Source organism: Oncorhynchus keta, chromosome 12, assembly GCF_023373465.1.
Source record: "Oncorhynchus keta strain PuntledgeMale-10-30-2019 chromosome 12, Oket_V2, whole genome shotgun sequence".
In the NCBI taxonomy this organism is placed as follows: domain Eukaryota; kingdom Metazoa; phylum Chordata; class Actinopteri; order Salmoniformes; family Salmonidae; genus Oncorhynchus; species Oncorhynchus keta.
This window is the reverse complement of record NC_068432.1, coordinates 15,050,223-15,066,285: the sequence shown is the minus strand read 5'-3', so window position 1 is coordinate 15,066,285 and position 16,063 is coordinate 15,050,223. Positions and strand designations below refer to the sequence as shown.

At 40.4% G+C, this 16,063-nt stretch overlaps 1 protein-coding gene across 2 annotated transcripts in view; it reads left to right on the top strand.

The window, feature by feature from the left end:
* Positions 1-16,063, top strand: part of LOC118391032 (opioid-binding protein/cell adhesion molecule-like) — a 403,605-nt gene that overhangs the window by 370,188 nt on the left and 17,354 nt on the right. The gene's annotated exons all lie outside the window — the stretch shown is intronic.

Here is a 16,063-nt window from a genome sequence, read left to right as displayed (position 1 = left end):
CTGGTTGACTGGCAGATCTGGAAGAGTCTGGCTGACTGGCGGATCTGGAAGAGTCTGGTTGACTGGCAGATCTGGAAGAGTCTGGTTGACTGGCGGATCCTGGCAGACTGAAAGATCTGGCTGCTCCATGCTGACTGGCGGCTCTGGCTGCTCCACGCTGACTGGCGGCTCTGGCTGCTCCATGTAGGCTGACAGCTCTGGCGGCTTCTTACAGACTAGCAGCTCTGGCGGCTCCATGCAGACTGGCAGCTCCTTGCAGACTGGCAGCTCCTTGCAGACTGGCAGGTCCTTGCAGACTGGCAGCTCTGGCTGCTTCATGCAGACTGACAGCTCTGGCTGCTTCATGCAGACTGACAGCTCTGGCTGCTCCATGCCGACTGACAGCTCTGGCTGCTTCATGCAGACTGACAGCTCTGGCTGCTCCATGCCGACTGACAGCTCTGGCTGCTCCTTGCAGACTGACAGCTCTGGCTGCTTCATGCATACTGACATCTCTGGCTGCTTCATGCAGACTGACAGCTCTGGCTGCTTCATGCAGACTGACAGCTCTGGCTGCTCCATGCCGACTGACAGCTCTGGCTGCTCCTTGCAGACTGACAGCTCTGGCTGCTCCATGCAGACTGACATCTCTGGCTGCTCCATGCAGACTGACCTCTCTGGCTGCTCCATGCAGACTGACAGCTCTGACTGCTCCATGCAGGCTGGCAGCTCTGGCTGCTCCATGCAGGCTGGCAGCTCTGGCTGCGCTGAACAGACGGGGGAGATCACCCCACTAGCTACAATCCCAATATATACACACCACATACAAAAACCCATGCCACACCCTGGCCTGACCCAATACATGAAGATAAACACAAAATACTTCGACCAGGACGTGACAGTCCAGGTCAGAATATGATATATACGTAGACACACCTCCTCCAAACCTTAATTTCTGTGAGCTCCACCCCAAAAGTACAGTGGGTGAATAGCATGCTATTCTCATGCTTAAGTTCAAGATCAGAATACGTGTGGAGGAGTGACTGAAATCCTGACTTTACTTGTTCAGATGGTTTCCAGTTCCGGTAAAAAAAAAGCAGGCATGCTTTCATTTGCAAATTACTATGAATGAACTGACTTACTGTATTTCCCAAAACTTGTCAATACTAAACATTTTATTAAGGTGTGGGACATTCATTGTTTGACGAGAAATAACTAGCAGGTCTATTACAATCCAGCATCTAGAATTTGTCTGTCAACAATTCAACCGTGGGAACATGGTGGCTCACAACACCAGGCAACAGAAAGAGATGGCCGCCACTATACGAGAGATTGTTCGTGAGGAGATTACCTCTGCCCCTCAATTTACAAAGTGGATACCTGCTAAAGGGGATACCTATTCAACCAAATTGGAAAGCCTGGAGAAGACAGCCAATGGGACAGAGGTGTGACTCCATGACCTGGAAACTGCGCAAGCTAAATTGGAAGGGATAATCAAACTCATTAAAGAGAAAAAGGATTCACTTGAACATAATTCCCGTAAATTCAGTGTGTGGGTCACAGGTCTTGAAACTGGTTTGGAAGCGGACAACCCATCTTCCTTCAAAAGCAATCTTTTTTGTTGAACTGTTCGTGCAGGAGAAGCTGGGTCCCAGCTCAAGACTTCTTCAAGAAGCACATCAAACCCAACACACAAGGGGAAAAGCCAACAGATGGAACCGCATGACTGGCTCATTATTCAGGTATGCTATCCATGCGGTATCAAGCAGCCTAGCCTATGGCTATGATGCTGTCCTCAGCATAAGAAGATTATGAAGACACCTCTTATGTGTGGGTACAAGGAAGAAAATTACTATTATTGCTGAGCATTGAACTTGTTATAATTATATTGCCTATGGTCCAGGTCATTTACACAATGATGGACAATATATGGATCCTACATCTATCCTATTTTTGACTGTTTAGGCATTAGGCTTGCATATCTGTCATATGGGATTTTTGTCTTAATTTTCATATTTTTTTTCTTTGTTACACACACCTACTCGTAAAGTCTGCTAACTTAATTGTAAAGGTCTGAATGTGTTACTTATTTGGTTTTACTTTATTATTGTAATTCTTTTAATACCTTAAGACCAAAAATATACTGTGTATTAAGAGATTTCATAGGTAAGGCTGCCACTCGCCATTAAGCTACAACCCTGTAATTATAGTGCAGGGCAGGGGGAGCCGGGGAGGAAAGGTTAGGGCCTAGGGAGGAGGGGGGGCCTGGTGGAGGGGGCAGCGAAGGGAGGCAAAGGGGGAACCGTTTACAGGAAGGGTCTTCAGGGTGGAGAATGACAAATGGGTGGGTTTCCCTGTGGGTCCTGCTTTTATTTTACTCACATGGGCTTATCAACACTAAAGATAAGTTACATTTCAGAAAAATAATGGCAACACTATATTCTCTCATGGAATTGCAAAGGTCTTAATATTCATATCATGCGTTCCGGCTGTCTTGATATTCTAGCAAGAAACCATATTGATATAACAATGCTCCAAGAAATGGATAATCCTGAGTGTATTGTGAATAATGATGAGTGAGAAAGTTACAGAGGCATAAATACCATACTCCCCCCAAAAATATGCTAATCTCCCCTGTTAGCATGTCTTGGAGTATGATATTTGTGCATCTGTATCTTTCTCACTCATTATTATTCGCGATTCATTCAGGACTATCCGTAATCATGGTAGCATCCACATTCATTTAGAAGTGTTACAATAAAAGTGACTCCAAAATGACAAAATACATTATTTAACATTCATTTCTATTGGGCACAAAATAATCTGAAACAACCAAAACAAACAGCAAATGCATCCAACAAGTTTGTAGAGTCACAAGCTTGATGTAGTCATTGCGTGCTAGGAATATGGGTCCAAGCACTAAACTTTTGACTACTTTAATACACATATAAGTGAATTTGTCCCAATACTTTTGGTCCCCTAAAAGTAATTTCTAAATGGTTCACTAAATGGTTCACTAAATGGTTCACCCAATATGGATGAAAATACCCTCAAATGAATGTGGGGGGTTTGGAAGGAGACATGTTAGGATGGGGAGTTTGGGTGGGCCTACCTGTTTTTGCTACTCTTTTATTTCCATACCAATTTTATTATTACAAAATCCTGTTGATAAATATGATAATGTCTCTGTATGTTGCAGCCTATGGGTACATGTGGTATAAACTGTGTCAATTGACATGAATATACCTTTAACTCTCCCTCTCCCAAAGAAAAAGCTGGTCAAAAAATGTAGTAGAAAAGAATAAGTGTAGAGAAAAAGTGCATAAAAAGGGAAATAAGTTTCATTTACGCCCGCTTAACTTGGGTCGGAATTCCCCCTTCATGCATTGGTAGTTCAATAAATAGTATTAAGCATTATTGTCTCATTTATAATTCAATATAATATGTAAGAGGGAAGCTCAGTTAGTAAGTGGTTACCTTTTGTTATCAACTGGCACAGCTTTACACAGCTACAGTAAAGAAGTAGGCTAAAGTGTATAGAAAAACCAATTCCGTAACCAGATGGTGTTCAGGAGGGCACACCGTTTATGTGCCCTATCCAACAGCTGTTTTTTGTTACTGGACAAGGTCAAGTTTTAAATCCCCATTTCACTCCTCGTATCAAAACGTGTTCTCCCTTCTAGTGCCTACTGAATACAACTTAGTTCTCAAATTGTCCACTGGCTGTAACAATAGGATTTCTCTCACAAGATGTGCCTCTGACCTCTATGCAAAAGGTTTGGAGATTAAGATAGAATAAAAAATTAACTGAACTGGTGAGCAGTTCTCACAATGTAGGGCTAGTATTAATGAAATAAGGAGGATAATTGAGAGAGCAATTTCGTTTCAAAAGGCTTTAAATAAAATATCCCACAAATTGGACAGGAGGGGGAATTACACGCCTATCAAAATGCATTAGGATGAGACTAGTAAAATATTTTAACAAGAGCTGACAAATAATTGAATAGCTTGTAGGTATTCTGAATGTGGACACTTTTTTTCTGTCATTAGATTTATTTTATTTTATTAGTATTTCTATTTTGACAGCAGATCCAAGATTTTACATGGATGAGACTCACAGCATGGTAATGGATTGACATTACAGTAAGTGTTGAGGTAAAAATATTGGGAAGGCTTCCACAAATGACAGCAGAGATCCATACACAACTCTTGATTAAAAGCTGTGATGAACATAATTGATTCACGGTCCATGACGATCTTCCATCTATACTGTACGTAGTACTTACTTACATCATTAAGCCTTATATTAGCCAATATTAAACCAACAAATATGAATAACTCCTTTGACAGGCTTTGACAGAATACAGCATACATGTATACAGTCCATTTCCAATGAACATTGTAATGTCTTAGAATCACATTTCCTATTCACTTTCATGTGCTAGTATTTTTAGTGTGTTGGATTGATGCCCGGAGCATTGAGGAGAGGTCAGAGTGCTCAATGAGAGGAATATTTTGAGAAACACACAACTATACTGTTTGGCTAACATCGTTGACTTTGCTCATCAGAGGTTATGTGAAACAGCAACTTGTGATGTAATAGTGCTACAATGTGGATTCAAAGTGCATTCAGAGTTACCGGTTTTAATTTCCAGCTAAAGTACCTAAGTGTTTACATACATTACATCACTACACTTACACACCTGTTAACTGCACAAATTCTGAAGTGTCCTAATCTGCCCTGCAAAAAGACTAAAGATCTAAATAGTAAGGTTATGGATTAACCAGGGTGTAAATCACTTAAAGTGAACCTATTGTGTGCCTGTGTGTGAATGTGCCTCTATCCTGCTAAGATAAAGATAATGCTTTGTCCTCTTCTTTCTGTTATACAGTAATAGCGAAGTCCCCGGTGCACTCCCATGATTTTCAATATAACCACCCCGTATCAAGTTTCTCAGCAGTCTCCTAATTGGTTTACGTAGACAAAAGTCATAATCAACGCTTTGAAGACCTATTAGGAACCATTCCATCCAGCGGTGATTGCATACTGCATTTTGATTTGTTGACAAACATTAATAATGGTCAATGGTTTATTATAAAATCATTAGCTCTCTAAAATCTCATTATAAGTAGAACGTCATCCCATAATGCGTTGATATTAATTTACTGCAAACCAGAAAGGCCGGAGCTAAAGCGACAGACAACCTTGCTCCCCTTAGCCAGCTCAAGCTGAATGGACTGGGGAAATACGGAAAATACAACGAGACAGACCATGGGCTTCAATTATAGGACAGACTTCATATCAGATTAGTGTAACAGTATCCACCGGCCCATTTTAACTGACTGAATGAGATGTACAGATAACTGCCAAAAGAAAGGAAACACCAACATACACTGAGTGTACAAATCATTAAGAACACCTACTCTTTTCTATGACAGACTGACCAGGTGAATCCAGGTGGAAGCTATGATCCCTTATTGTTGTCACTGGTTAAATCCACTTCCAAACAGTGTAGATCAGGGGTGTCAAAGTCAAATGGACGGAGGGCCAAATAAAAAATTTAGCTACAAGCCGAGGGCCGGACTGTTCGAATGTTCATTGAAAAATTTTTAAATTACGCATATAGTCTAGTGAACCTAATTGAACCTACTGAAAACCTAACAAATATATTCCAATATGATCAGATAAATAAAGCAATATTTTCTTATGGCTCTGTCAGTAATCTTTAATTTTCAACAGACACAAAAGACAAATTTCCTTTATATAAAAATCCCCATAACATGAACATTAAATGAAAGAAACCGGTATTCAAGGCACCATCAGTAGCCTATATTTTCTATTTTAGCAAAAGTGGGCTAAATTTACTTCAAAGAAAAAAACAATAATAGCAATTTTCTATCATCCACTCAACTGAAATATTTTTAAAATATAATTGGATTGAAATACAATAAAATAAAGTGCAAAAATCTATTAATCAAAAACAACACTTTGTTTAAGGAGAAGTAACATGCAGTGAAAACAAATATTAAACTTTAACTTTTAAACTTGAACTGAGTAAAAACTCTAAATATGTGATTGCACAGTAATGTTCACTTGTTTGAGGTTGAGGGTGATACTTGGTGGTGTCCCATCTTTTCCACAAGTTCATCAATGTTCGGGGTAAGGCTCTGAGCTGAGGAAATCCTCAGAATTGAGTGGAGGTGTTCAGCAGTAAGTCGACTTCTGTGTGATGTTTTGTTCAAGTTCATCAAAGAAAACAGTTGTTCACACAGGTATGTGCTGCCAAACATAGACAACGTTTGAGCAGCCTGGATGCGCAGCTGGGGCATTGTGTCGGGGAGGAAACGGGCGAACTCCGCAGCACCCACTGCCGCATATTTTGCCCTCAGTGCATCATTGCATTGGAGGTCAATCAACTCCATTTGGAGGTTTGGTGGTGAGCTTTCCACGTCAACAGCAAATGGGTTACCGAGCAGTTCCAACCTGCTTTTTGTGCTTCAAAGTCAGCAAATCGGCGTCGAAAGTCAGCGGCAAGCATACCTATTTTATCAGCCAACTGTGCGCTCGGGAACGCACTGGTAGAGAGCTTCTCTTTCATGGTCTGGCAGCTGGGAAAGTGGCTCAAATTTTCTTTCCGCATCTGCGTCTCCCACAGAGTCAGTTTGGTTTTAAATGCCTTCACTGTACTGTACATATCAGAGATGACACGATCCCGACCCTGCAGCTGCAAGTTCATTGCATTCAGATGACTCGTAATGTCACACAGAAAAGCCATTTCACACAGAAACATTTCGTCTCGGAGTTGTGTTGTGTCTTTCCCTTTGCTGTCCAAGAACAGACAAATCTCCTCACGAAGCTCGAAACATCTTTGAAGCACCTTTCCCTGGCTTAGCCATCGCACCTCTGTGTGATAAGGCAAATCACCATGCTCCGTTTCTAACTCCGTCAGAAATGCCTTGAACTGGCGGTGATTCAAACCTTTGGCTCTGATAAAGTTAACTGTGCGCGTGATGATGCTCATTACATGCTCCATTTTCAAGGCTTTACCGCACAACGCTTCCTGGTGTATGATACAATGATAAGCTGTCAGCTCACCTGTCGCGTTTTCCTCTTGCATCTTTTCCCGTATCTTCGCCACCAGTCCGCTCCTGTGTCCACACATCGCAGGTGCTCCGTCGGTTGTCAAACCCACGAGTTTTTCCCAAGGCAGCTCCATCTCATTTACACATCTTGACACCTCTTCATACAAATCATGCCCCGTAGTTGTGCCATGCATAGGACGTAAAGCCAAAAACTCCTCTGTCACGCTTAGGCTGGAGTCCACTCCGCGGATGAAAATTGACAACTGGGCAATGTCAGAAATGTCGGTGCTCTCATCCACAGCCAAGGAATATGCAATGAAATCTTTTCCCTTTTCACAAGCTGCTCTTTTAGATTGATGGACAACTGGTCTACTCTCTCGGCAATGGTGTTTCTGCTCAGACTCACATTTAAAAAGAGTTGCCTTTTTTCTGGGCAAACTTCGTCACAAACTTTAATCATGCAGTTTTTGATGAAATCCCCTCCGTAAATGGCCGGGCTGATTTAGCGATCTCTTCTGCCAAAATAAAACTGGCCTTGACAGCAGCCTGGCCTTGTGATTTGGCTTTTTTGAACAGAGCCTGTCGAGATTTGAGGCCTCGTTTTAATTCCTCTGCCTTTTGTAGCCTTTGTTCCATGTCCATATTCTTGTTTTTGTCCGCGTGTTTCGTTTCATAATGTCGTCTCAGATTATACTCTTTCAGTACCGCCACACTTTCTCCACACAGAAGACACACAGGTTTTCCAGCTACCTCCGTGAACAAATACTCCGACTCCCACCTTGTTTGAAACCCCGGTTCTCAGTGTCCACCTTCCGTTTTGCCATTTTTGATGGGTATCTGAAAGTTAATTTTACTGTGATGCTGACAACTGCTGTGCCAATAAATATTGAAATGAAGCAGCCTACTGCTCGGTGCGTCACCGTTGCATTGTGGGAAATGTAGTATTGGTGCGTGTAAAAGATCTGCGGGCTGCCGGCTTGCTGCGGTCTGCGGGCCGGTTCTAATAATAAATCAAGATCATCCCAGGGGCCGTAAAAAACCTTCTCGCGGGCCGGATGTGGCCCGCGGGCCTTGACTCTGACATATGTGGTGTAGATGAAGGGGAGGATATAGGTTATATAAGGATTTTTAAGCCTTGAGACAATTGAGACATGGATTGTGTATGTGTGCCATTCATAGGGTAAATGGGCAAGATAACATATTTAAGTGCCTTTGAACGGGATATGGTAGCAGGTGCCAGGCGCACTGGTTTGAGTGTGTCAAGTACTGTTTTTCACGCCCAGCAGTTTCCATGTGTTTCAATAATGTTCCACTATCCAAAGGACAGTGTATATGGTTCTTTGGTTGAAGGGTTAAATTACCACAGGTCAGTGTCTGTCTATGTTGATGCTGTGTGTGTGTTGTTTTCCCTCATAAAAGTGTGACAAACCCCAAAGATGTGGTTGTTACAACCAAGATACTTGGTTGCGCTCACTCTCCACTCTCATCAAGCTACTCCATCCTCCTCAGAGAACTCGGTGATTGATGCAAACAAGTCCACATGAAGTGTAATGTGGAGAGCCCTTTGTTTTCGATGCTAATCACAGTAATGTCGCCGGGACCTAACTTATCACTGGGGCTTTAAACCAGAGGTGGAAGAGATGGAATGGCTCTGTTATTCATTTCTCCTCACAATGTCCCAGTCACTCTCGCCCTTTAACAATCTAATAAGCCTTCTCTCACTGTGGACAGACAATTCCATAATGGCCGCAGGATTCTTAGGGAGGCTGTTGGCTGTAATTGCAATGGGCCTCTGGCTTTGTTTACGCCTAACACAAATCAGCGATCGGTCGGCATCGGAGTCAATCAAAAGCTGCATTCTCCCATTGGGTGTTTATTTATATGTTTCTCATTTACTTTTCTAATGCACAGATGATCTGTCTCCGTTGTCAATGCAATCCCTTTCTTGTAGAACCACACACAATAGAAGGTGAAGGGAAGTGAGTATTGTAGTTTGAAAATAGTTGATTTGATCTGTAAAGATTGTGGTTTAGTGTTCTTGTCTTGAATTTAGCATGGGCTTTGGAGAAATCGCTCTGCTGTTGACAATTTACAGTCATTTCCAGTTCCTTTGTTGTCTGTGTCAGAGTATTCAAGGCAAATCTGTCATTCAGTTTAGAAAAGTTTAGGCACTTTTTGAGGCACAATGTCCTGTCTTCTGAAGCAAATCAAGAATGTGTTACTGAAAGAAAAGAAGTGGGGAAGTGAAATTGGATTAAATATGATGATGTATGATGATGTAGTTGAATATTAGTATGTGTTAATATCAATATGATTCAAACTGATATATAATTCACTGATACATCTTTGGTTTAAAATGTTTGTAGATGTTTAAGATATTTTTCTAATATTGGCTAGGATTTCTATTCCATCATATCATTCTTTTTTAGGAGTAACGTGAAGAGCTGAACAACCCACAAGGCAGATGTAGCCACTGGCCGACCTTATCTGTGCCCTGTTTCAGGAATGGGTAGTGAGTGATGCAAAGTGCAACAGTCCAGTGGTTCTGTCTGTGCATTTCCTAATATACCTATGGGCTAGGTGCACTTGAGCTTTTGAGTGTTATGTTTAATAACTAACATACAAGCTATGCGGAGTAACAGTCACCCAAGGCACTGATCATAATAGCCTAGTGTATATCCATTCTCTTAAGAACTTGTTATTTGAATATGTTCCCAGGTAAAAGGCTCTGAGATTAAAAATTGCCTTTGGAGAATCTTGCCCTTTCTTTTCTGATTGTGCTCTATCATTTGTTTTGAATCACGCAATAGAACAACTTCTTGGATAAACACTAGTTAACAAATCTCTCCCCTTTTTCATGACTGCTGGCAGATTTTTTTATTCAATGCTCTAAGGGGATTTGAGCCGCTACACAAAGTGTGAAATGTGATAATATTTTACATAAAGCTTTCTCTTGAAAGAGTTTGTGAAGATTCACAAGCAGTCGATCCAAACCCAAACAAACAAACCCAGTTGTGCAGGTATTAATTTGACACAAAAACATAACAGTTAATATGTTGCAATGGTTGCAAGCAACAGTTGTGCAGCTAGAAGCTACAGTACATTACTAACGGCTAGTGACTTAACGTACAATATTTGGGTTAAATAACATGGAAATGGTGTCATTCTTGCTTTGGTTTGCAGACCTTAATGTCAGTGTTGTAAAGCATTAACAAAGCTTTCTAGTGATCCTAAATGTAGACTTAAGGGGGGCAAGGAGTCCCTCCAGACTCTCCAATAATAGAATAGGGGCATACAGGCCATGCAGTAGTGGCTAACTGCTTGATTTGAGTAGCTGTGCTACAGTAGCTGTGCCTAATCTTCTGAATGAACTACCAGTGTCATTGCTTAAGATACTGAACCTAATTATCTTCAAAGCTAACCACAGGGTATCTAGGCTTAGGCTATCTTGCAAGACCTATCGTCCAAACAGCAGCTGGGTGAGTGGTTGTCACACTTAAGTCACATCGTGATAATGACAGTATAGAAGTTGAGAACTGTGTTTTCTCAGCTCTGTTAAAAGTACACTCAAGAAAGTGTGCCTCTCCCAGGTCTGTACGGGAGTTGCAGTGATGGGCCAAGACTGTAACTACCAATTGGATATCATGAAATTGGGTACATGTATATACAGTACAGTATATACAGTGCGTTCAGAAATTATTCATACCCCTTGACTTTATCCACATTTTGTTACGTTACAGCCTCATTCTAAAATGGATTAAATACAAAATGTTCCTCAGTAATCTACACGCAATAGCCCATAATGACAAAGTGAAAACAGGTTTTTAGAAATTTTAGCAAATGTATTAAACTTAAAAAACAGAAATACCTCATTTACATAAGTATTCAGACCCTTTGCCATGAGACTCAAAATTGTGCTCAATTGCATCCTGTTTCCATTGGTCATCCTTGAGATGTTTCTACAACTTGATTGGAGTCCACCTGTGGTAAATTCAATTGATTAGACATGATTTTGAAAGGCACATACTTGTCTATATAAGTCCCACAGATGACAGTGGATGTAAGAGCAAAAACCAAGCCATGAGGTCGAAGAAGTTGTCCGTAGAGCTTCGAGGCAGAATTATGTCGAGGCAAAGATCTGGTAAAGTATACCAAAACACATCTCTGGAGAGACCTGAAAATAGCTGTGCAGCAACGCTCCCCGTCCAACCTGACAGAACTTGAGAGGATCTGCAGAGAGGAATGGGAGAAACTCCCCAAATACAGGTGTGCCAAGTTTGTAGCGTCATACCCAAGAAGAATTGAGGTTGTAATCGCTGTCAGTGGTGCTTCAACAAAGTACTGAGTAAATGGTCTGAATACTAATGTAAATGTGATATTTCATTTTTTTTGTCTAAATTCACAAACATTTCTAAAAATCAATTTTTGCTTTGTCATTTTGGGGTATTGTGTGTAAATTGATGAGGGAAAAAACTATTTAATCAATTTTAGAATAAGGCTGTAACATAACAAAATGTGGAAAAGGTCAAGGGGTCTGAATACTTTCTGGATGCACTGTAAATACAGAACCAGTCAAAAGTTTGGGCACACCTACTTATTAATTGTATTTTTATTTATTTTTACTATTTTCTACATTGTAGAATAATAGTGAAGACATCAATCAACATTATGAAATAACACATGTAGTAACCAAAAAAGTGGTCAACAAATCAAACTATATATTTTACATTTTAGATTCTTCAAAGTAGCCACCCTTTGCCTTGACAGCTTTGCACACTCTTGGTATTTTCTCAACCAGCTTCACCTGGAATGCTTTTCCAATAGCCTTGAAGGAGTTCCCACATATGCTGAGCACTTGTTGGCTGCTTTTACTTCACTCTGCAGTCCAACTCATCCAAAAACCATCTAAATTGGGTTGAGGTCGGTTGATTGTGGAGGCCAGGTCATCTGATGCAGCACTCTATCACTCTCCTTATTGGTCAAAAAGCCATTACACAGCCTGGAGGTGTGTTTGATCATTGTCCTGTTGAAAAATAAATGATAGTCCCACAAAGTGCAAACCCGATGGGATAGCGTATCACTGCAAAATGCTGTAGCCATGCTGGTTAAGTGTGCCTTGAATTCTAAATAAATCACTGACAATGTCACCACTAAAGCACCCTCACACCATCTCCATGCTTCACGGTGGGAACCACACATGCGGAGATCATCTGTTCACATACTCTGCATCTCACAAAGATTTCCACCGCTCTAACGTCCATTGCTCATGTTTCTTTGCCCAAGCAATTCTCTTCTTATTATTGGGGTCCTTTAGTAGTGGTTTCTTTTCAACAATTCGATCATGAAGGCCTGATCCTCTGAACAGTTGATGTTGAGATGTGCCTGTTACTGGAAATCTGTGATACAATTTCTGAGGCTGGTAACTCTAATGAACTTGTCCTCTGCAGCGGAGGTAACTCTGGGTCTTCCTTTCCTGTGGCGGTCCTCATGAAGTCCGTTTCATCATAGACTTGATGGTTTATGCGACTGCACTTCAAGAAACTTTCAAAGATCTTGACATTTTCCAGATTGACTGACCTTCATATCTTAAAGTAATGATGGACTGTCATTTCTCGTTGCTTACTTGAGCTATTCTTGTCCATAATATGGACTTGGACTTTTACCAAATAGGGATATCTTCTGTATACCACCCCTACCTTGTCACAACACAACTGATTGGCCCAAACGCATTAGGAAAGAAATTCAAAAAATGAACTTTAACAGGCACACCTATTAATTGAAATGCATTCCAGGTGACTACCTCATGAAGCTGGTTGAGAGAATGCCAAGAGTGTGCAAAGCTGTCATCAAGGCAAAGGGTGGCTACTTTGAAGAATCTCAAATATAAAATAGATTTAGATTTGTTTAACACTTTTTTGGGTTACTACATGATACCATATGTGTTATTTCACAGTTTTGATCTCTTTACTATTATTCTACAATGTAGAAAATAGTAAGAATACAGAAAAAACTTTGAATGAGTAGGTGTTCTAAAACTTTTGACCGGTAGTGTATATAAAATAAAACAATGTAAAATGTCCCACCAACATTACACCAATCATGTTCTGTATATGTTTGGTGGGATGTTGATGGAATATTGCCCTAACCCTAAGAAAACTGGACATGGGAATGTTCTTGCAGACCTCCAGTGAAACATGTCTAGAACATTAATAATAGATATTCTGAGAACATGGCAACGGTGGAAAAAGTATCTCATTGTCATACTTTAGTAAAAGTCAAGATACCTTAGTAGAAAATGACTCAAGTAAAAGTGAAAGTCACCCAATAAAATATTACTTGAGTAAAAGTAAAAAATGATTTGGTTTTAAATATACTTAAGTATCAAAACTCAATATAATTGCTAAAATATACTTAAATATCAAAAGGAAAATGAAAAATATAAATAATTTCAAATTCCTTATTTTAAGCAAACCAGAAACCACCATTTTATTTTTTATTTACGGATAGCCAGGGACAGACTCCAACAATCACATTTACAAACAAAGCTTGTGTGTTTAGTGAGTCCACTCAATCAGAAGCAGTAGAGATGACCAGGGATATTCTCATGATAAGTGCGTGGATTGGACCACCTTCCTGTCCTGCTAAGCATTCAAAATGTACTTTTGGCTGTCAAGGAAAATGTATGGAGTAAAAAGTATAGTAATATCTTTAGGAATGTAATGGAGTAAAAGCAAACGTTCTCAAAAATATAAATAGTGAAGTGAAGTACAGATACCTCCAAAAACTACTCAAGTAGTACTTTAAAGTATTTTCACTTAAGTGAACATTGCAACTGGATTCTGGGTAAGTTCTGTTTGACATTAAGGGAATGTTCTCCTAACTCTAACTCTAAAACATGCTAAATTGGTTCACATTAGGTTTTTGCCCACATACTGTACATAGAATGCTCCCTTACTAACGGAAACCTGGACACAAACATCCGGGGACCATTACGGGTAGCATTACAAAAACATTATTTCTCTCTAGAATTGTTAACTGGTTTAGCAGCAAATGGTGAAACAGCCTTGGTTGCTAAGACAACTTATGCTGAAGCAGAAACCGCTCTGCAAACATTCATTATTGTCAATTGTACACCAGTGGTGCTGTTCTTTCTGCAGTGTTGTGGAAATAATATGAAAACGTGTGATGAGGAAAATAATAAAATATGAATAGGGTTGAGTCAGGCAGAGCCTATGTGCGCAGCAAATTTCAAACTCTTACAAAAGTTGCAAAAGAGAAGGAAACAGTGTTTGGAGGATATGGCTCATCTGTGAGGCAAGTTATTGGCATAATATTTCTATGTAAATGTAGTCACGTTTGATGTGTTTCTCAAATCCCTCCAGACCTCCCAAAAACTGGCATGAATATTAGAACAGAAGACATGTTTTTTTTGCTTTGACACAAGGTTCATTTTAAGATCAACCATGAGAGACATGACTTTACTTTCAAACTTTCTCTTACTCAAGTCCTGGATATTTCTATGCTTACTCTGGTTAGTGTAGCTTACATACCACTACTGATATGAATGTATAAATGAAATCCCAACAGGAGTCAGGGTAGGTAAACATAGAATACCAGAAGGTCTAGTTGTTTTGTCACCTGGTTCAACTCATCATGGTCTTCATTGGGCCAATTAGCAAAATCACAACAATCAAGAGTGCCTGCACACGCTATTACCATCTGTTCAATCTTAAAGTAGAATATGCTGGTGAGATACAAAAGCAGAGTAACTCTATCACAAATCTTAAGAAAGTACGCAAACTTTTTCCCTTTCATTTAACAACTTAACATCATTATTTCATTGATTGGACTGAAAATACAGGCCTAACCATTTCCGCCCATCTTTTGGACAAGGAATTGCTGTCACGCTAAAGCCCAAATTATCTTAGGTTAACCTTGCCATCACTCACCCTGCAACCATAAAATAACACAGTAATGGTCAATAACTCAATTTCCACTTCTTCGTCTCAATCTGCGTAATGTTGATAGAAACACAAAATACAAATGTTCAATTACCTGTGCTTCCGTTTCCCATTAAAGTTAAAAGTAACAACCCAGCCCAGCACAACCTTTCCAGTCAGTCCCCTGTAAGCTGCAGTAGCAGCTGCTGGTGGGACCAGGGCTTTTGGAAAGTAATGAGATCATGCTAATGTTGTATGTGACATTTCAGCTGATTGGGAAGGGGTTATCTCCAAGTAAAGGTGTCTCTTCATTTTAGTCTCAGCCCCATTTCCCCCTCCACACACACAGAAAGAAACACACACACACACACACACACACACACACACACACACACACACACACACACACACACACACACACACACACACACACACACACACACACACACACACACACACACACACACACACACACACACACACACACACACACACACACACATCCACACACACACAGAGGATAAATAACTGATACTGGCACGTTTCTTTGAATAGCAAGACTTTAGAGACTTTATGATGTCCATTGCGAGAGCAGTGATTATCCTACAAGACTGCTGATGTCTGGGGAAATGTGATTTTATGCTATGTGTGTTGACATTCGATAACATTTTGAGTGTCAGTGTTTCAGTAATGTGGTACCTGCTGATGTTGTGTACAAGACCCTGCTACTGTATCTCTTGAGAATTTCCCCCCCGAGTGGCTCCTGCTTTCAAATATTTAGCGAACAGGTGAAGAAATGTTATGTTGTAGTGTCTGATGTATAGAGAAAAGGTACGGTCCGCACTCTCTAGCACGAAAACATCATAAGGTTGTATAGTCTACAGGCTACCTTTGTCAATGTGGCAGACAGCTTGAAAGGTTGATTTCCACGAATCTTGGATATGACACCTGCTTAACCTGGTTGCAAGTACTGTTTCATAATCAGTAGACAGTTAGAAAACTGAAGTATTGTGTACGTGCATCTGTGTATGTCAAATTCAACGGCTGCTGCTAGGAATTTG